This window comes from Lepidochelys olivacea, assembly GCF_965140295.1.
Source record: "Lepidochelys olivacea isolate rLepOli2 genome assembly, chromosome: 2".
In the NCBI taxonomy this organism is placed as follows: Eukaryota; Metazoa; Chordata; order Testudines; family Cheloniidae; genus Lepidochelys; species Lepidochelys olivacea.
In genome coordinates, this window is record NC_140412.1 from 262,240,513 (window position 1) to 262,262,708 (window position 22,196).

Consider the following 22,196-nt stretch of genomic DNA (forward strand, 5'->3'; position numbering starts at 1 on the left):
GAAGCCCAGACTACATTTCAGATGCTGACTCTTAAGTTGGTTGCATATATTTTGGGATCCAGAATTTACAGTGTCAAGTAAATACCAGTCATCTTATCTTCCCATTTAGATTTTATTTTCAGCTTCTGCTTAATCAGACAAATTGTTCCTATGCACGGACATAAACAGGTTCTCACTAGAGCATGTTGCCAATTTTATGTTTTTCTGCCCCCCAAAAGGATCTTTTAGTATCAAATTAAGTGCAGTCAAGGCTTCTGAACTCCCTGAATGAGTATTTTGCTATTGCTGCAAAATATAGAAATTTTCATTCCCAAACAGATCAATACAGTATCCTGCCTCTGACAGTGGCCATTGTTGAATGCTTCAGAAGACCCTATAACAGGGGTTCTCAAACTGGGGGTCAGGACCCCTCAGGGGGTCACCAGGTTATCACATGGGGGGGTCACAAGCTGTCAGCCTCCACCCCAACCCTGCTTTGCCTCCAGCATTTATAATGGTGTTAAATATATTTAAAAGTGGTTTTAATTTATAAGGGGGGGCATCACACTCAGAGGCTTGCTACGTGAAAGGGGTCACCAGTACAAAAGTTTGAGAACCACTGCCCAATAGCCTCCCTGCACACACACTTTCCACACCTAATTGTGTTCACTCCCTATAGCAAAACAAAGACTCACCAGTGCAGCACCTCCTGCTGGTTGTCTTGGGAATTAGCTCTTCCAACCCAAAGCACCCTCTGCAGGCCAGTGTCTCACCTGTCACTAGCCCCCCCATGTCCCTCCCAGACTCCAGTCCCCCTTTACCTTGAGGTGCTAACCCCTGGCAGTGCCCCCACACTCTGGGTCTCCCCTCCCCAAGGGAACCCCCAACCCTATAAACCCACCTTGCCTCAGTGGCTACTGCCAGTCATCATCTAACCCCCACTCCCTGGGGCAGACTGCAGTCTGTAATGGCCACACATCATTGGCAATGGGGTAGGACCAGCTGCCTCTGCCTATTCCCAGGCTACACCTTTGTAGCCCTAGTACCTTTTCTGGCCTTTAGCAAGGCCTGCAGCCTAGGACATTTTCCAGGCTGGAGCTCCCCAGCCCTTGCCCAGCTTTGCTTCACTTTAGCACCTTGCTTCCCCCAACAGCTAGCCCTTCCCACTCCAAAGCTAGAATAAAGCTCCTACAGCTTCTGGCCCACAGCCTTCTTATAAGGGCCAGCAGGGCCCTGATTAAGCCAGCCACACCTGTGGTCAGGTACATAGTCAGCTTCCCCCAGCTGTTCTTAATCCCTTTTCCCAACCACAGCCCTCTCCAGGGCTGCTTTTACTATTGGCTCTCCCAGGCTGTTTTAACCCCTTCAGGGCCGGAGCGGGGTGACCAGCCCGCTCCACTCCCAAACAATGGAAAACACACACACCCCATAGAATCATAGAAGATTAGGGTTGGAAGAGACATCAGGAGGTCATCTAGTCCAACCCCTGCTCAAAGCAGGACCAACACCAACCATCCGATGAAGTGAGCTGTAGCTCACGAAAGCTTATGCTCAAATAAATGTGTTCGTCTCTAAGGTGCCACAAGTCCTCCTGTTCTTTTTGCAGATACAGACTAACACGGCTGCTCCTCTGAAACCATCTGATTGTTCACTCCCAAACAATGGAGGAGAATAGGCGCATACACACACACGCTCTCTCTCTCTCCATATCTAATTGTTCACTCCAAAACAATGGAGGAGAACACACACACACTGTGCAGAATCATAGAAACGAAGGACTGGAAGGGACCCTGATAGGTCATCTAGTCCAGTCGCCTGCATGAACACACACACGCGCACTCTGCTTACAATTGTTCACTCCCAAACAATGGGATCATACAACAAACAACAATAGGAGCATACAACAAACTGATTATAATTAAACACTAGTCTTATTTATTCATATTATTATTATTAATAATGATAACTACTACTGTCAAATGGTTGCACACTTCACTGCTTCTGTTGGACAAGTTCACTGCACATGCCATGGGCTTCTAGTATTCCTCCATTCCCCCCAGAAGCTCTCTGTATGCGACCCTCCCCTCCTTCTCTAGTTCAGAGTCTCCCTGCAACTCTTTTCCCCTGATCCATCATGCCAGGGGCTCTTGCATGTATGTGTCTCCCCCCTCATGCATCATTATTATTATTTTTTTCCTGTCTGGGAGATGTCACTCTGGTGCCAACATTTGAAACTGTCTTGGTAGGATGGACAGAACTTGAGATGGGGCAGGGTATTGTTATGCTGGAAGGTATTGCTGGCGGATATCAACTTGTTCTTTGATCTGTGGATAATTACATCCAATTATTATTTATTTATTGCAGTAGTGCCAGTCAAACTCTATGCATCTACGAATGTACAAGGCCAGAAGAGTCTAATAGGTCATCTAGTTTGACCTCCTATCACAGGCTAACAACTTTTGCTCAGTTACCCCTATATTGAGCCCAATAACTTGTGTTTGGCTAAAGCATATCTCCCAGAAAGGAATCCAGGCTTGACTTCAAGATATCAAGAATGGAGAAACCATCACTTCCCTTAGGAGTTTGTTTCAATGGTTAATCATCCTCACTGTTAAAAAATGGTGCTTTATTTCTGATTTGAATTTGTCTGGCTTCATCTCCCAGCCATCAGTTCTTGTTCTGCCTTTCTCTGCTATGTTAAATTGCTCTTTAGTACCCAGTACTTTCCCCCTGAAGGTATGCCATCAAGTCACATCTCAGTCTTCTTTCTGATGACCTGTAGGTTAAGCTCTTTAAGCATCTCACAGTAAGTCTTCTTCTACAGCCTTTGAATCGTTTTTGTGGCTGTTTTCTGTACCATCTCTAATTTCTCAACATCCTTTTTAAAATGTGGACTCCAGAATGGTACGCAGTAATCCAGTATCAGTCTCACCCATGCCATCTACAGAGGTACAATCACATCCCCGTTTCTACTCCCTGATCCCCTGCTTATACATCCAAGGATTGCATTAGCCCTTTTTGCCACAGTATAACACCGGGTGCTCATGTTCAGTTGCTTGTCCACTATGAACCCTAAATCCTTTTAATAGTTTCTGCTTTACGGGATACAGTCACCCATTCTGTAGATATGACCTGCTTTCCTTGTTCCTAGATGTATAGGTTTGCACTGGGTTTATGAAAATGCATTTTGTTTGAATGGGCCCAGCTTATCAAGTGATTCAGATCGCTCTGTATGACTGACCTGTATTCATCATTACTTACCATTCTGCCAGTCTTTGACCTAGTGGAACGCCACTAAATACCTTCCACAATACCTGTGGAACGCCACTAAAAACACCCTCATTCGATTATGATTCCCCACTGAGGACTACTTTCTGAGCTGTCAGTTAGCCCATTTTTAATCCATTTAACTTTACTGATATTGTATAGGGCTAACTTTTGTATCAGAATGTCATGCAATACTAAGTCAAATGACTTACAAAACTCTAAGTATATCACATCTGTGCTGTTCTTTTTCAATCAAACTTGTAATCTCACCAAAGAATGAAATCAGGTTTGTGTGACAAAATCTATTTTTCATAAAACCATGTTGACTGGCATTAATTATATTCCTATCCTTTAACTCTTTATCACTTGGATCCTGTATCAGTTCTTCCATTATTGTGTCTGTGATTGATGTCAACCTAGCCAACCAATAGTTATCCAGGTCATCTTGCTTGCTCTTTTTGAATATAAGCACAACATTAGAACTCTTCCAGTCTGTTGGAATTTCTCCTGTATTCGAAGGTTTATTAAAAATTAACATCAGCGGGCTGGAGATCTCTTCAGCCACCTCTTTTTGGACTTGTAGCAGGGTTGGCTGCCATCAGAGCGCCCCCTCATGACCAGACATCTCTGTGGAGCCATGTGGCTCCTCAAGCAAACTCAGACTCAAAAAGCAATTCAAACAATGCCCAGAAGGGTCTCATTTATTTATTCCTCAGGTGCCTAATGGCCCTCTAGTTCAGTGTCTCTCCCAGTAGTGCAACACAAAGTCTTTCAAAACAAAACACAAACTCATGCAGTCTTCACCCCAGTTTCAACTGGGCATAGCCCCATCTTCCCTGAGGGCCTGCCAGTCTCTCCCCTACTTCTTGGGCAAGCTCTCTCCTTGTAGGCCCATCTCACGTCCCAACCTGAAATGAGTACCCCTGCCATTGACCACCATAAATATTACACACTTCCTTTATGTCCAGTGACTCCATGGCCAGAACGTGTTATTTTTATACATCCAGGAAACAGGGGTGGAAGATGTAAAATGGATACACCTCCCACATATTTTAAATTTTACAAACTACATATTGCTTGCAACCTGCCTGGCCCCATGTAAGAAATGATTCAGTTAAATTATAAGGCACACATTTGATTATGCCAGGATCTGGTGGGAGGCATATTTCATAGACACAGAAACTGTAGAGGCAAGAGGGACCCAGTGGGAACCGTACTGGGTGGCACTGGAGCTGGGAATCTCCCTATGGAATCCTGCAGACATTATTAATATATCTGTAAATACTGTACTTGATTCACTGAATAATAATAATGTTTCTCAATAAATTGCTTGCAGCATATATGGCGCTAAATTTGTTTTGCAATTAACTCAGGGAATAGGAGAAATAAAGAGGGGGGGAATGGACAAGACTGTTACACATCACACTGATTAATAATTGATAATAATGGAGAAGAAAATGTGCAAAGCTAAAGGTCCTGGACACTAGGCACCACGTGAATTAATAATTCAACTGTGCCAATTATAACTGCTATTCCTAGATGGACAGGGATTCCTAAAGAGTTGGTGTATGTTAAAAGCATGCATACAATAGAGAGTGGGACATATAAACAGCAGTATCCCAGAGTGAAGATGGCAACACAAGGAGGAAATAAAATAAACACAGCCTGCTGTAAACAAATGGTTTACAGATGGTTCTGTGAATTCTTGGCAAGATGAACTTGACCACAAGCAAGAGAGATTGGGTTCGACTAGTCAAAGAGAGTGAAAAGGTGGTAAGGCTCAGAAACAAAGTATGTGTTCTGGGATACCACAACTTTTCAGTGGGGAAAAACACCATGATAGGGAAGTCTGGATGGATTTTGTCTGAACCTCATGTCCCTGACTTGGATAGGAACCAAAGTTGTCTTCTGTCTTTACATGAACCCGGACCCCATTGTGCTAGGTGCTGTACAAACAGAGAACCAAAAGATGGTCCCTTGCTCAAAAATCTTACATTCTAAATATAAGAAAAGAGACAACAGCTGGACATAAAGAGACAGACTGGGGAATTCAAGGAAACAATGAGACAAACTGTCTAATCCTGTTTTGAGAATAAATTAATGCTCACTTGTGTTGTCGCTCTGTGGCACACATCACTCCCACAGGTTTAAAGTTATTAATCTTCATAATATCCTGTGGCACTGAGTTTCACAGGTTAATTATATATGGTATAAAATAATCTCTCTTTTGATCTGTTCATCCACAGGACAGTAAAAGCAAGGGCAACAACAATGCGAGCTTCCCCCATAAAAGTGCTTCAGCCCTGACATAGCCTCCTGATATCAGATAGCATTATTGTTTCTATTCTCTCTCTCTTCTGTGATTCCCAATTAGTGGCCATGGTGGTAATGGTTTTTGTGACATGGACAATTGTCCACTAAGATCTGGGGAAAGACCAGCAAACTCATGTTATACAGTCCACTGAATAGTTGTCAGTAATAACTTACAGACACTTGAGCTTGATTTGAATCAGCTGCCTAGGGTTGACAGATTTTATTTTCTCTTACCAACCCCAAGTTTGGTGTCACTGAAGGTGACATTCAAGTGCCTTTCTGCATCTTGGTTGCTCAGGTGGAATGTGGAGACAGCTGTTTTTTGAGGGTTTGGTTGGAATCACAATAACCAACGCATTCCTCCAGTTTTTTTCAGATCTTCTGTGATGATGCATTCCTCTTGGGTGAAAGTGCTCGTTGGGATGGCGAGCATAAAATCATCTGCATATCCAAGTTTCCATTCCCAGCTCGCTGATATAAATATTAAATAGTGATGGTGCCAAGACAGATCCCTGTGGGAGCCCATTATTCAATAGACAAGACTTGCAGGTCTGTTAAATGTACACAAAACTTGTGGTTGGTGAGCATAACTGTCAGTAGGAGCAATGTTGTTCTGCACCACACTATTTTCAACACCTTCAGAAACAGGCTGTTCTGCCAAACTGAGTCATATGCCAAGGACAGGTCCACATACGCTGCAACTGTTTTGAGCCCACCTTGATAGCCGGTTTTGGTATGGGTCATCAGTGCAATTATCTAATCACAGGTGCTTTGTTCTGGTCTAAACCTGGATTGCTCTTTAGGGATGTGGGCATGAGGATTTCCAAAAATATCTTGGAAAGGTTGGCTTGTAGCCAACATATAACGAAGACCACCACCAACATAAAGGTTAGGAACAATATTATCCACAAATTAGCTCGTACCAGTTGAGGACCAGATACTCACACCTTGTGGACAACCACATTGGCCTCGTCTTCTCAGTAGATGAATATTGCATGCCAGTATGAGCAGGTAGCATACGTATTAAACTTGTCCACATCCAACTGGACACTACTATGACAATTGTATATGACATGGTCTATACTGGCAATTTGACTTCCCATCCTCATACATATCTTACAACCATCCCTCAGAAGAGAAGCAGCAATAATATGAGAATATGACTGTGAGATAATGAACCAGGACGTGCCCATCTACAAAGATATCTGACCACTTCTGTGATGCCACCTTAAGTCCAGTCTAGTTAGCAGCCAGAGCTCTTAAAACCTTAGAACAACTATCAAAAGACAAGAGATGGAGACTGCAGGAAAACAGCAGGGTCAAGAATCAAGACCTGATCACAGATCCTATAGACCAACCACCTGGCTTCACCAAGCCATGTAAAATATGGATCATAGAGAACCACATCAGAACCTCGTACAGATGCTGCAATTACCTACTGTTGTTGGTAGTCCATCGCTGCTGCTGCTGCTGCTGCTGATATTGTCGCAGTTCTCATATATGGCTACGCAAATGATTCCGCAGTCCGAACCCTGATGCACAGAGTCAGCCGCACTGAGGGCATGGGCAGTCTGTATCTATGATGTTTGAGGATGCAGATCTGTGGTGCCTTCCACGTGCAGCCTGGAGATGATTTTGTCGATCCTGCTCAAACTTGTCACATGCTGATCTTGTCAGAGACCGCCAGTGAGTCCTGTTCTGAGCCATTTGCTCAAGTTCTTTCAGATTGATGCCAGGCCACTGGAGACTGCTCTTCAGATTATCTTTGAAGTGCTTATATGGACAACCCTTCTTTCTTTTGCCCTGACTCAGCTCCCCATACAGGATCTATTTTAGGAGATGGTGGTCTTCCATTCTGATGACATGTCAGGTCCACGTAAGTTGTGCTCTCCATAACATTTTGTTGAGTTTCCTCTCTCAAGGACCTTAATATTGGTCACTCTGTCCTGCCAACGAATGCTCGTTACTGAGCGGAGGGGAGCGCATGTGAAATTGCTCAAGCTGTTTAGTGTGACATCTATAAAAAGTCCACATCTCAGATCCATACAGGAGAGAACTTAGAAGCACAGCACTGTAGATCTTCAATTTGGTGGAGAGACAGATGTTGTGTCAGTTAAGAACTTTTGTTCGGAGTCGGCCAAGGGCCTGGCTGGCTTTACTAATTCTGGAGGAAATTTCCTTATCAAGGGAACCATCACTCGAGATGGTACTGCCCAAATACTTGAACTGATTTACATTTTAAACTGTGTGCCTTGGATGAAGAGGGCTGGCACTGGGGCATTGGAATGAGGTACTGGTTGGAACAAGACCTCTGTCTTCCCAAGACTGATGGTGAGGCCAAAGAGCTGGGATACTTTAGAAAATCTATCAACGATGACCTGAAGGTCGTCATGTCTATGGGCCATCAAGGTGCAGTCATCCGCAAAAAGTGCCTCGACGAGAAATCTCTCCAGTGTCTTGGTCTTAGCACTGAGTCTTTGAAGCTCAAAGAGGGAGCCATTGAGTCGGTAGTGGATGTATATCCCCTGATCCAAGTCCCTTGTTGCGTGTCTGAGGACACAGGCAAAGAACAAGTTGAACAGCACTGGAGCAAGTATGCAGCCTTGCTTCTCTCCATTCAAGATTTTGAATGCATCAGAAAAGTCACTGTGGAACAGATGGATGATTTGTATGAATCTTCTTGGGCAGCCCAGTTTATGTAGAATAGCCCATAGACCCTCTCTGTTGACCATATCAAAAGCTTTGGTCAAATCGATGAAAACTGCATAGAGGTCCATGTTCTGCTCTAAACATTTTTTCTGGACCTCCCTTATGACAAAGATCATGTCCATAGTACTATGACCTGGTCTGAAACCACACTGCACTTCTGGCAGAATCTCCTCAGATATGTTTGCGATGAGTCTGTTCAGTAGAATGTGAGCTAGAATTTTGCCTGTTGTACAGAGGAGAACAATGCCTCTGTACTTTCCACAGTTAGCTTTGCTGCATTTGTTTTTGAACAGTGATACAATAATAGCATCTTTGAAGTCCTGTGGCATTTCTTCTTCCTCCTAAATGCTACTCAAGATGTCATGAAACACCTCAATAGCCTTTGGGCCTGATCCTTTATACAATTTTGCTGGAATATCATCCTTTCCAGATGCTTTGCCAGAGTTCAGTTTTTTGATGGCTTTTATAACTTCTTCAACTGATGGAGGGAGATCAAGATCCTCTTTGATGGGTTTCTCAGGTAAATGATCAAGGACATGCTGATTGACCGTGGATATCTATTGAGTAGACTATTGAAGTGTTCAGCCCATCTCCATATGATTCCCTCCTTGTCTTTGATGAGGGTTGTGTCATCTGCTGACTTCAAGAGGGCTGTGCCAGAATTAGATGGTCCGTAGGCTGCTTTGAGAGAGTCAAAGAACATCTTTGCATTGTTTTTTTCTGTGTAATGCTGGACTTCTGCAGCTTTTCTCTTCCACCACTCAAACTGCATTCTCCTTAGTTCAGACTAGGCTTTGCACTGTAGTACTTAAACCTATCTTTCTGTGAGATGGAAGTGAGTTTATTCTGCTATTCACCAAATGCTTTCTTCTTGTCACTTAGGAGTTTGGAGATGTCCTTGTTGTTCTCATCAAACCATCCTGGTGTATCCTTTTCTTTGGCCCCAGAACTGATTTAGCTGTGTCAATAATCGCGTTTCAGCTGTTTCCATTTTTCTGTTGGGTTGCCGGTGATTGGCAGGCATGAAAGAAGCTTGTCATCAAGTGACTGCTGAAAGTGTGCCTGATAGTTGGAGTGCTTGAGCTTTGCTATGCTGAAGGCTGTTCTATTAAGTTTGGGACACATGTGCTGTGAAGAGTCTATATGCAGGTTCAGCATTGCTCTTACCAATTTGTGGTCTGTCCAGCATTCCACACCAAATATAGCTCTGGTAATTCTGACATCGCGGATGTCTCATTGGCAGGTGATAACATAGTCAATCAAGTGCCATTGGTTGGAGTGTGGGTGCATCCATGTCATTTTATATTTATAATTTTGCCTAAAGATAGTGTTAGTGATGAGCAGACTGTGTTCTACACATTTACGCAAGAGGAGGAGTCCATTGCTGTTTATCTCTGCCACTCCATTTCATCCTATCACGCCTCTCCAGTCACTACTGTCTCTACCAATCCTAGTGTTAAAGTCTCCCAGCAGGATGAGCTTGTCATATGCAGGAGTTGATCTGATGATGGAGTCCAGGTCAGAGTAGAATTGCTCCTTGCTTTCCTCTGTGCTGGACAGTGTAGGTGCACAGGCACTGATGATAGTGACATGCCGTAGAGGATTCAGGGGAAATCGAAGTTTCATGAGCCATTCGTTCAGGCCAATAGACAGGTCAGGAAGTTGTTTCAGAAGTGAAGGTCTTATTGAAAATCTGACTCCATGGATCCTTTCTTCATCCTCTGCTTTTTCTTTCCAAAAGAAATTTTAATTGCTTCCTAGCTCACTGATGGAAACTTCTCTAGCCAATCTAGTCTCTTGCAGTGCAGCAATATCAATATTATAGTGGACAAGTTCTCTGGAGACAAGAGCTGTTCTTCTCTCAGGCCTTTGTGCATTGCCTCCATCCACAAGAGTGTGGACATTCCATGCTCCCAGAGTGAGTCTTTTCTTCTTTATTAAAAAAAGAAAAGGAGTACTTGTGGCACCTTAGAGACTAACCAATTTATTTGAGCATAAGCTTTCGTGAGCTACAGCTCACTTCATCGGATGCATACTGTGGAAACTGCAGAAGACATTATATAAACAGAGACCATGAAACAATACCTCCTCCCACCCCACTCTCCTGCTGGTAATAGCTTATCTAAAGTGATCACTCTCCCTTAGATAAGCTATTACCAGCAGGAGAGTGGGGTGGGAGGAGGTATTGTTTCATGGTCTCTGTGTATATAATGTCTTCTGCAGTTTCCACAGTATGCATCCGATGAAGTGAGCTGTAGCTCACGAAAGCTCATGCTCAAATAAATTGGTTAGTCTCTAAGGTGCCACAAGTACTCCTTTTCTTTTTGTGAATACAGACTAACACGGCTGTTACTCTGAAACCGTTCTTCTTTATTGTTTTTCAACCGCTGTAGGATGATCTGCCAGCCATGGTAGTCTGGCCAGATGTTATGGGGCAGGCAATGTTTTGGGCACCTTTTCTAGGCCCGTCCCTTAAAAAGGGTGAGCAGTGCTATCCTAAAAAGGGCTGCTCAGTAATCTAGGATGCTGATGAACGTCTCTGCTGCCCTGGGGACAGAGCTGAATGGCCTAAGGCCGCCTATGTGCAGGATTGTGGCTACAACTGCCAGTTCATCTTCATCTGTTGCTTTTCCAGGCCCCCATCGCCACAGGACTTGAATTAATGATAAAATGATGATGATGATGAGATTTGATAAGATGTTAATAGGATGAGAGTTGGGAGAAAATCTGTGCAGGAAACTTTTGAGTGAGAAAACCGTTGCACACTCTCTCGGCTGTGGAAGTCAGATTCCAGCAGCATGAAGAATCGTTATGGCTGGGGACTTCCTTAGCTGCAGTGGGTAACCAGGACATCTTCCATGCCTTGTCATGCTCTACACGCGCCACAGCATGTTGCTGAACCACCTACATGGCCATTGAATCACAAATTGATTTCCCCCACCCTGTCTACCAGAACAGTCTTCACATGCTAGAAAAAGGCAGTTTCCCTATCTCGCTAAGGGCAAAAGACCCATCAGCTGCCCTCATGGTGTATGAGGTATATGGGGGATATGTGGGAAAGGTAGCACCTCTGTTGGAGGAACCTGTCATGCTCCTTAGGGATTAGTTCATCTGCTTTGGCCCTCACCTACACCCAGCTCTCACCTGTGGCTCCAAGTAGCTGTTTGCATAGGACAGTGGCCACACCCTGGTAAACTGCTTCAATGAGTGGGCTAAACCAGGTGAGGATAGCCAATATAATTACCTACTACACAAATGGAAAATGAAGGACAACTGAATATGACAATGTGGAGAAGACATCCAAACCATGGAACATCTAGTGAACTCTAAGATCCTTGTCTGGATGGACAGCCTTGATTCATTCCATGTCAACAGAAACCGCAGATTAGATGAAAGAAAAGGAGTACTTGTGGCACCTTAGAGACTAACAAATTTATTTGAGCATAAGCTTTCGTGAGCTACAGCTCACTTCATTGCCACAAGTACTCCTTTTCTTTTTGCGAATACAGACTAACACGGCTGCTACTCTGAAACAGATTAGATGATAAACCTGGATGTTGACTTTTAATGTTGCTTTTCAAATTGCCGTATGAAAGAAAGAAAGAGCCAACCCCAAAGTCATTTAGTTTCCTTTAAAATTCTGAACTCCTAAAACAAGAGCTGGCAAGGATATTTTTAATTAAGTTCCTTTTCATTATTTGAATTTGCTTAATGGATAACTGCCTGCTGGCTTTTTGCTCTTAACTGCTTGTTTGCTCAGTAGCGAAGCATTTGCTAATTAAAGTACTTTTTAAGTTATTCTGCACTGCAATATTATCATTCCAGAAAGAAGAAATTAAAAAACTGGTTTTGCATGACTAAACAATTAAGGGCAACACACTGAATTCTGCTTTGATCTTCTTTGTTATGCAAGTTTTCAGATTTAGCTATGAAACTTCTACTCCTATTGTCCGGTATGTTCTCTCCTTGGTATTCTGTACTTTCACTGGGCCTCACTGAGAGTTCTAGGTCAGTTCCTCACTTGGTGCAGATCGACTTAGTTCCACTGAATTCAATGAAGCTATATTGATTGATATCAGATGAGGATCTGGCCTTTTATGTGTAGAGCAGCTACAGAATATGCAGTTATGAACCAGCCTCATATACATGATTTGGGCCCTACACAGATACATTTCAGGTATTGTAAGGCCATGTCCAAACATTTCCTTGTCTGCCCTATGTAGCTAAGAAGCACTCCAAGTGCAAATTCTATATGGATCATTATGCGGCATCCAATAAACAAACCACAAGCACAGTAGGCTCAGAGAAGTCTGTGTAATACCACATATAATTCAGTAAAGTTATCTAACTGCAATGGAAAATTTAAGAGCAAGCACTATTTGACAAGTTGCTGTTCTTTTTAAATTTAACACAATGCTTTTTTTGTACAAAATTTCCAAAAAGATGGAAAAAATTCCAGAAACTAAAACTATTTAGCTACCCTCCTGCGGTCATATCTAAATCAATGGTCACCAGATCAAAGGCACTTCCTACAATGAGGAATAGCTTTCAAATTTAAACCTACTAACCCCAGCTGTTTTGGCTGCACAGCTGTTCAATAAATGGTGGAAAGGTATGTATTATAATGGGGAAAGTGTAATTTTTGCACCCTCCTTTTCTCAAAAATAGCTGAACCGAGTTTGTTCAATCTCTCAAAAAAATTCACCTTCAAGCACATTTGCCAGTGGGACTACTCTTGTGCATGGGTGTTTGCAGGACTGGGGCCTAAGCCTGGAAAATTTCAACCAGAAATTTAATGTTTCAGGAATTTATGACAAACAAAAACAAGATTTATAGCACAGACAATTATGCAGCCTTATCTGTAGAGATGAACCACTGAGTGTACTCTCTTCCTCTAGGAGCCTGGCCCTGTGCCCATTGAAATCAATAGGGCCCCGGGCTTTGTTACTAATTTCAGTGGGCACAGGATCAGACCCTAATTCAACTAAAGCAGCATCTGCAGTAGCATCTAGCATTGGAATAACATGAACAAATAATTATTTGCAACTGGTGTACATATTTCATGATCTGGTTCAAAAGAATGGCCTCAAAACTGCTTAGCAAACTTTTTTCTTCATGTAACATATTTTCCTCCACTGAGCTGCATATTTATCAGCTTCTGTCCTAGATTTGATTATGAGAGTTCATTTCTCAGAGCACCAGACCTTCTTAATTTAGTTCTTTATTCAAGTAATTGGGGCTTGACATTTTTTTTTTTTAATGGCTGGAAATCCTTTGCTACCTGTATTAAGAATAATTAGCATATTTCCAAGTCTTTTATGTGTGTGTTTTTAATTTGTTTGTTTGCTCTTAGCCAAGACTTCAAGTTCGAATAAAATTGGAAGATCAGATAATGTAGGAAGGGAGAAATGAATTAGTACAGATGTACTTCAGTTATGAAGAAAAGAATAATACCCAGTGATGTTTGTTACTTTAGGAAGATAAAGGAAAGCAAAGTGATCGGGGTTCCGATCCTGGTTCAGCCACAGATTTCCTGTGTGACCTGGGGCAAGGCATTTAATCACTCTGTATCTCAGTTCTCCATCTATAATACTGGGGTAATATTGCTTCCCTACCTCACTGGGATTGTTGTGCAGATAGATCCATTAGGGCCAGATTTATCATATTTACTCATGTTTAGTGAAATGATACTTTGCAAGTAGCCCCAATGGTCTTACAAACCTGTAAAAGTACACAACAATTGAATCCCCAGTGGGACTACAGTGCATAGTAATGTATCACTAAACATGAGACAAGATGAAAAAATCTGATTTTTTGTTTAGTGAGGTGCTCAGAAATAGTGGTGAAGGCCATAAAGCCTGTACATAACCAAAATCCAACAAATTCTGTCACACTTTTATTTTTGACTTCTAAAGTATCTTTTTGTTTCCATCTTGCCACTGTTCACTCCTAGTATGTTTGTTATCTAAAGTTGCTAGGAGATTTCTGAACCCTCCTCTCCAATGTGAACTTCAAAACAGTTCTCATCTTCAGGCTAGATTCTACAATGGGCTCTCATTTGTGCTACCTTTGAAGAGCATATGGAAGGGGGTCACCAAGTGCGAAGGCAAAAGCTCATCTCTCAGATGGTGTGGTTATTACTGTGAGTATATTTCATCAGTGCTCAGAGCTCTGCCCTGGTTACTTCTTTCTGGGTGCAATACAAGGTGTTGGTCACTGTAAGAATAGGAATCAAGATACTGTGATGCATGTGACTGTACAGATGAAATGATGGAATAAATATGGGAGTCTATGCTTATACCTACATTTAGTCTCTGAGCATTCCCATTATGAAGCAGCTCTTTCTGGACGTATGAGTGGGCTGATACGGGAACACACAAAGAGAGGACTAAGAAGATAAGAGTTGGCAGTGGGGTTTAGTAACAGCATAGTATATAAACGTAGGGCCTGTCTAGACTCGGGAAACTTGCACTGGTGTAACTACACCAGTCAAATCCCTAACGTGAACACAGTGTTTTGGGTATAAAACAGGGCTTGTAACCTACTGGAATAAGGTGCATCAGTAGAAGCTTCATCTTGTACTTGTGCAGAGCACTTACACAGGGCTTTGCACACGTACAGCTATGTTGGTACAACTCACCCTCCCCTCTCCCCACATTGACAAGATCATAGATCTCATAGGAAAACATTAGGAACAATACAAGCAATGATACATTCAGGGCATGCTGTATTTTTGGTGCATGGATGGTAATGATTTGTAAAAGTGCTTATTCTTCCCAAATAAACAGCCATAGACAAAGAATAAGGGACTCAACTGGCTCTATTTTACACCAACAAGGCATGATCCTCACGCAGGCAACAGTGGCAGCCCACTCATTTAGGGGAAAAGCCCCTTGCAATGGATGAGAGGAAATGACACGTTTCATGACACTGCATGCATGTGTCCTCTTCCCAGATCTACTATTAATTCCCTAGTGAGCATCATATTGACCAACGTTTTCAAATTAATTTCAGGGAGATTTGTGGTGGTACTTAATTTGCTAATAAGTTCAAGAAGGAAAGACAATCCCATGTGCTTCCTGGCCTCCCTTGAGGATGGCGGGGAAGGGGGGAGGGGAACTAGCTAGGAACCTGTTTAATAATCTGAAGAACTCCCTGGGACATTCTATACCTTGGGGGAGCATGCTGTAATCTCCCTATTCCTCATTTTCATATAATCTTGATCTTACGTATAAAGCACGCCTTGTAAGGTATCATGGGAAAGGTTATGATCTGCTAAAAGTCATTTCTCTATCCATAGATGTATATCATTAATGCATATGAAGTTATGAGAATTGTGTAGTATGGTTATCACTAAAACATGCTGTAAATTGGGGGAATCAGCCAGATATTAGGTCCCCAAAGGCAACAGCAAGGAAAGTAACCAAAGCCCAGGCCAGGTGTCAAACAACCCATCAACAGCCATTGTCCAGCAAGGGAGCTACAATGCAATGGCTCACCTGCATGAGGCCATACCAGGGGAATTGCTCAACCTTACTTGGAGAGACTCAGTAATGCTCACCTGACTCTGAACGGGTTGTGGGGCAAAGCCAAGAGGGAGGAAAGGACCTGATAAAAGGAAGAGATGTTTGCTGTGCTCTTCCTCTCTCTTCCACCTCCATCTACAGGCTGGACCACACCAAGCAACTGAAGTGCTGATCAAAGGGGAGAGCCTGACTAAAGAGCAACCAGCCAGCCTGTGGTGAGAAGCATCTAAGTTTGTAAGGACACTGAAAGTGTTAAGATCAGCTTAGAATGCATTTTGTTTTTATTTCATTTGACCAAATCTGACTTGTTATTCTTTGACTTATAATAACTTAAAATCTATCTTTCATAGTTAATAAATTTGTTTATTCTACCTGAAGCCGTGTGTTTGGTTTGAAGCATGGTAGAGACTCCCCTGGGGATAACAAGCCTGGTACATATCAATTTCTTTGTTGAATTCACAAACTCATAAGCTTGCAGTGTCCAGCAGACATAACTGGACACTGCAAGATGGAAGTTCCTAGGGTTGTGTCTGGGACCGGAGATATTGGCTAGTGTCATTCAGTTGCAAGTAGCTGGGAGCAGCTTACATGCCAGAGGCTGTGCGTGACCAGCCCAGGAGTGGGGGTTCTCATAGCAGAGCAGGGTAAGGCTAGCTCCCAGAGTCAAGAATTGGAGTGACCTAGCAGATCACCAGGCCAGATAGAACCAGAGGGGAACGTCACACTCTCCCTCCTCTCCCCTCCCCACCATTAGTGTGAATTGAAACAGAGTGGTAATAGCTGGGTATACAGGACTGACCCTTGGCCTGGGGCACGGACAAAATGGAGGGAGAGGGGGGCAAAGTACAGGCTTTACTCTGTCTCTATGTACATGTGTCTCATGGGCGGGGGAGGGCTGCTGGGCAAAGTAGCTAGTGCAGTGCCCGAGACAGAAGGCTGGACCAGCGGGGGGAGGGAGGGAGGGGTGAGCCTGGCAGTGCAGGGTTGCATGGGAATGGGAAGAGGACAGTAAGTCAGCCAGCTGTAATTATTGGGGTTACTCTGTACCCCAACCCCCTAGAGTGTCAGTAGTATGCCCAGTGTATTGCGTCTTGGAGGCAAACACTGCAGGTGGTTCAGCAGCTTGGTCTTACAGACACTAGCCCTGGTGGATCCCAATTATCACTCAGACACATGGCTGAAGGAAAGGTTTTTACTAGGGGTGGCAGGACAGGGAACGTTGCAGACACCCCAGATACAGAGGTTTAAACAGCTACAGTTCAAAGTGAGCAAGAACAATTCCAGACTGGGCTCAGGCCAGCCCAAGGGAGAGTCAGGGCTCTCCAGGCCTAGAGCTTGGGGTATCCTCTCCAGTCCAGTCTCTATTCAACGTTTGTGGGTTTCCAAGCCAGGCTTTAGTGTCTCTGCTTTGGGTCCTTTGCAGTGCTTCCCTGCCCAGCTGCTGCTGCTCCCCCATAAGACCCACACAGACCTGTACGTGGCTGTGATGGCCTGCAGTCACACACACCCTGGTCCACATGCAGCTTTGTCCACAGTCCCCAGGGTTTCTCTACAGCTCCATGCTGCCCTATGGCTCTCACACCCAACAGAGCCTAGCTGCGCCAGGGTTCAGGACCTTACCCTTCCCTTGGCCAGGGGAAAGGGATGTGTAACAGGGAAGGGGCTGGTGTAGGTTGACCAGATAGCAACTGTGAAAAAAAGGGACAGGGGGCAATAGGCACCTATATAAGAAAAAGTCCCCAAAAACAGGACTGTCCCTATAAAAACGGGACATCTGGTCACCCTAGGCTGGCGGGAAACACAGACCCTCCTTTGCTGAGGGGATTTGCAGTCCCTGCTTTGCTGATCCATCAAGCAGTTACTGGCGTTTATGGGGCCGCTTCGGGGGTGAGGGGAGGGGGAGGAGGAAAGGGAACAAAATGATAGGGGCTGCCAGGTAAGATCGCAGCTATTGCTACCCCCACCCAATGGGCAAGGGGAGGATGGCCTGCCAGTTCCCCCAGGCACCCCCAAGTTCCCAGTGGGGGTGATGCGCCCTTCCAGCCACCACTGAGGGGGGAGGCGGGGGCCACCCCCGGAACCTTCCCGTAAGGAGGGGGCAGCAGGGCAGGGCGATCACTCCCCCCAAATGCCCATAAAGGGTGTGGGCCCTCCACCCTCGCTCCCACAGAGAAGGGGCAACAGGGAAGAATCTTACCCCCCACATCCAAATTTCCCCCCAAGGATCATAAGAGAGAAGGATCATAAGCTCACTGCCCCCCAATTTCCCCCAAAAGTGGGGGTGGAAAGAAGGGGTTGTGTTTGTAGGCGAGGAGAACGAGCCCAGGCCGGGGGAAGAGGTGGGGCACGAGAAGGGGCGGCGAGTCTGCACCAGGGGAGGGGCGCTTAGGAAACCTGCCCCCAGCCACGCCATCTCCCTTTACTGCATCTCGCCCCCGGCCCTGCCACTGCTCCCCGCAGGGGGCGGGAGCGACCCTTGGGCAGAGGCGCGCGCGCGCGCGCGGCGAGCGGCGGGGCCCGGGGGGGGGGCGAAGCGCGAGCTTGCCTCTGGCCCCGGGCGCGTGCGCAGGCAGGCCGGGCGCGGGAGCGAGCGCCGCGCCCGTGAAGAAGGAAGGGGGCGGGGACGCGCGGGAGAGGGGAGGGGAGTCAGCCCGTTAATGACGTTTGGGGCCGGTGGCTCCGGCTGTGGCTCCTCGCACGGGCGGGGGGAGGAACCGGGGAAGGGAAACAAAGCGAAGGAGAGGCCAGGTAAGGACGCAGCTGCGGCTAATCTCCCCCTAATGGGGAGGGGAGACCTCCTAGTTCCCACGGGGTCACCCCCCTAATTGCTGGCGGGGCTCGGGCGGCCTGTTAGTTCGCACGGGGTCGCCCTTCTAGTCGCCACGGAGGGTGCGGTCCTCGCTCCCCCTTCTTGTGAGGGGGAGACAGCAGGAAAGTGCCCCCCCATTACTGTCGGGGGCGGGGTCTTCTCCAGCTCCACACATGTTCCCATGGCCGGGGGGGGGGGGGGCAGCAAGGCAGGGGCTCGCTCCCCCCGGATCCCCCTAAGGGGTGTGAGAGCAGGACAGGGTCTGGTTCTTCACTCCCCCGGAGGGAGCAGCCGGGGAAGAGCTTCCCCTGCCCCCCCCTCCCCGACACACACACACACACACCCAAACTTCCCCGAAGTGGGGGTGGGGCAGCAGGGGCAGACCGTCCCCCCCTCTCGGCCCCCAGCTTCCTCGCTCTCCCCCATCCCCAACTCCCGGGGAAGGAGGCGGGGGCAGCAGCCGGAGCCCCTCACTCTTCCTCCACAATGTCAGCGCCGACGTGGGAGCAGGACCCCCCCCCCCAAACTACTTCCCGTGACGTGGGGGCAGGAGTCGAGGGTCTTCGCCGCCCCCCCCCCCCAATTCCCATTGGCCAAGCGGTGCCTGCTCCCCGCTTCTCATTCACTGGGGTGGGCTGGGGCAGGGCTCAGGGGCCTCCCCCCCCCCCTCGCCAGGGGGAGGTGCTCGTTGTGGTTCCCAGTAAACCTTTACCGAGGGGCGGGTCCCCACTGCTGGGAGGGGAGGGGAGGGGAGGGGGCGTGCGGCGGTGACACTGTCGTTGTTTCCGGCCCTTCTGGGGGCGGGGGGCGCTGTCGGGCCGGGTGTTGGTCGAGGAGGAAAACGAGCCCTGCGGGGGCAGGGCGTGCGTGGAAGGAGCGCTGCTCGGGAGACAGCCACCCGAGCCACCTCCCTTCCTCGCCCCTGCCCTCGCGCTGCCACATCACGGGCCGGGCGGCAAACGGGACGCGGGCGTGTTCTCGCGGGATTACAGCGTGGAATCCGGGCGGGGGCGGGAGTGGGCGCGCGCGCGCGCGCGGGGGCGCGCGCAGTGCCTGTGACCCCGAGGGGACGCGGCGGAGTGGGGCCAGCCAGCCAGTTCATGTCAGCTAGATGGGGCCCACGGGGTCACTCCCTTTTTCCCAGTGGGGAGGCCTGTTCGTTCCCACGGGGTCACCCCCTAATTCCGATTGGGGGTCACCCCTCCAGTCACCACACAGAGGGAGGGTGGGAGTCCTATGGAAGAGGTATTGGGAAAAGGCCCTTCTTCCTCCCCCCACATGACACATTCCCATAGGAGGTAGTTTCAGAGTGGTAGCCCTGTTAGTCTGTATCAGCAAAAAGAAGGAGGAGTACTTGTGGCACCGAAAACACTAAATTTGTTAGTCTCTAAGGTGCCACAAGTACTCCTCGTTCTTTTTTCATAGGAGGTAGTGTCTTCCCCTAGCTCCATATGTGCTCCTATAAGGGGAGGGGCAGTAGGGCAGGGCACTCCCTCCCTCCTAAATTCCCCTGAAGGGTGTGTGGAGAAGAGTCCTGACTCTCCCTCCAACTCCCACAAGGTAGGAGCAGCAAGAAATTATTTTAACCCCCTTGTGACAGGATGTAGTCCCTAGGGGTGAGGAAGAGGCCAGAGAGACCTTGGTAGGTCTCGCCCCACATCTCCTGCCTTGTCAATCATGCATGAAAGAGGGGAAACTGCAGTGGGGACAGGGAGGAGCAAGATCGCCCTAAAGCATCAGACTGCAGGAGCTGTTGCCGATGGTGCAGAAGGAAGACTTAGGCAGGAGACCTTCTCCATGACCCCAAGAAGAGTACAGTGGATTCCCAGGGTAAGACAGGTAGGCTGAGCTTGCCACAGAGACCCAGTCAGAGCGATTTGCCCCCCAAACCCATAACTTAAGTGACTGGGTTGTTGGCAGCACTGTAGACTCGCTACCTCCCTTCTTCTGAGACCCTAGGGAGAGAGTATCCCGAAAAGTGTGGGGTGTTTGTGACTTCCATTTTGATCCCAAGCGGGAGAGAGTTAAGGAGGCTAACAAAGGGACACTCCCCCTCCCCCCCTTTGTGAATAATAGGGAAGTGGGGCTGGTGGTGTGACCACACATGTAGATAACTGGGTATGGTCAGGTTCCCTGAGTAAGGAACAATCAAGGACTCTGCTGTATCCCCCTTTCCACCATCCAAATTATTCAAAATGGGGGGAGAAGGACAGCAGTAGGGGAAGATATTAACTCCCAACATATTTAATCCCTCAAAGGGGGCAGCGAGGACAAAGCATAACCTCCCCAGAAACCCAGATTCCTTGCTCCCCCCCCCCACCCCCAATTCCTAAGGGAGAAGGAGGAGGGGTCGGCAAGCAGAACCTTCGCTCTTCCTCCGCAGTGTCTTTACCAAAGTGGGAGCAGGGTTCCCAGACTTGCCCCCTATTGCCACTGATGTGGGGACAGGAGTCTAGGGTCTTTGTTCCACCCCCAATTCCCAGTGATCTAAGTGGTGTCTGCTCCCCACTTCTAATTCACTGGGGTGGGTCAGAGGGCAGGGGCCCTCTTGGCGCCTATTTGCCAGGGAGAGGTGCTCTTTTCTGTTCAGAATAGTAAACCTTTATCTGATGCTGTGTCTTATCTGTGTACAGCACTAGTGATTGCTGTGGGGCAAAGAAGGGTGTTGCTGTGCCTGGGGTTGGCAGTGAGACAGTGTGATTGTTTCTATCCCTTCTTGGAGTGGGAGGGGTCCAGCCTGCTGGGGGAAGGGTGGTGCTTGTGTGGGGGAGAGGCGCTGACCTTGAGTGATGTCAGGTGGGACAGCACAGGAGACGGGGGTGTTTGTACATGAGGAGAATGAGCCCGTGCCAGGGGGAGCATGCAGGGCACTAGAGGGGGCAGTGTGTGTGTGAATGGGGGAGTGCTGAGTTGAAACCTGCACCAGCAATATCCATTTATTACCCCTTCCCTTTTACTGCCACATCATGGTGAGGGTGGAAAACATGAGATGGGTATTCTCACAGGATTACAGTTGGAATCTGCTCTCTCCTCTCCTGGTGTGCTCAAGGAGGAGGGAGTGGAGGGCACGGCACGTCCCTCCTGGGTACAGGTGCAGGGTGTGGTGGTGAGCCCAGTGCCTGTGATGAGAGGAGAGTGTGTGTGGAACAGTGGGGACACACAGGAGTGGGAGGTGGAAGGAGGACAGGGGGTTAAGTCATCCAGTTAATGGTGTTTGGGGCTAGTGGCTGGAGCTGCAGCTCCTCATGGGGGGGAGGGGGGAGATGGGAATAAAGTGCAGGAGCTGCCATGGAACGATGCAGCTACTGCTAATTTTGCCCGGTGGTGGAGGGAGGCCTACTAGTTCCTATGGGGTCACCCCAAATTCTCAGTGAGGCAATGTGACCATTTCAGCCAAAACTGAGGGTTGGTGCGGTCATCACCCCCACCTTCCTGCAGGGGCATGCAGAGAAATTTAACTTCGACCCCTTTCTGTAGAACCCCCTCCACCTCCAGCAGGAGCTCGCTTTTCCCTCCTCTGCTCCCCCTTGCTCCAGGAGGCGCTTGCTCTCCTCCCAGCAGCCCAGGCCGCCACCATGGGGCTGGAGAAGTTC

General features: G+C 47.2%; 1 protein-coding gene across 2 annotated transcripts in view; it reads left to right on the top strand.

Moving 5' to 3' along the window:
* Positions 1–18,477: 18,477 nt before the first annotated feature.
* The window catches only part of NKTR (natural killer cell triggering receptor), an 82,340-nt gene continuing 78,621 nt past the window's right edge, over positions 18,478–22,196 (top strand). Inside the window, exon 1 of one of the 2 annotated variants that reach the window (XM_084619187.1) lies at positions 18,478–18,542. The gene's annotated coding sequence lies outside the window, so the exon portion shown is untranslated. Of the gene's footprint in view, positions 18,543–20,089; positions 20,443–22,196 lie in introns of those variants that run through there. The other variant, XM_084619186.1, reaches the window with a different exon arrangement.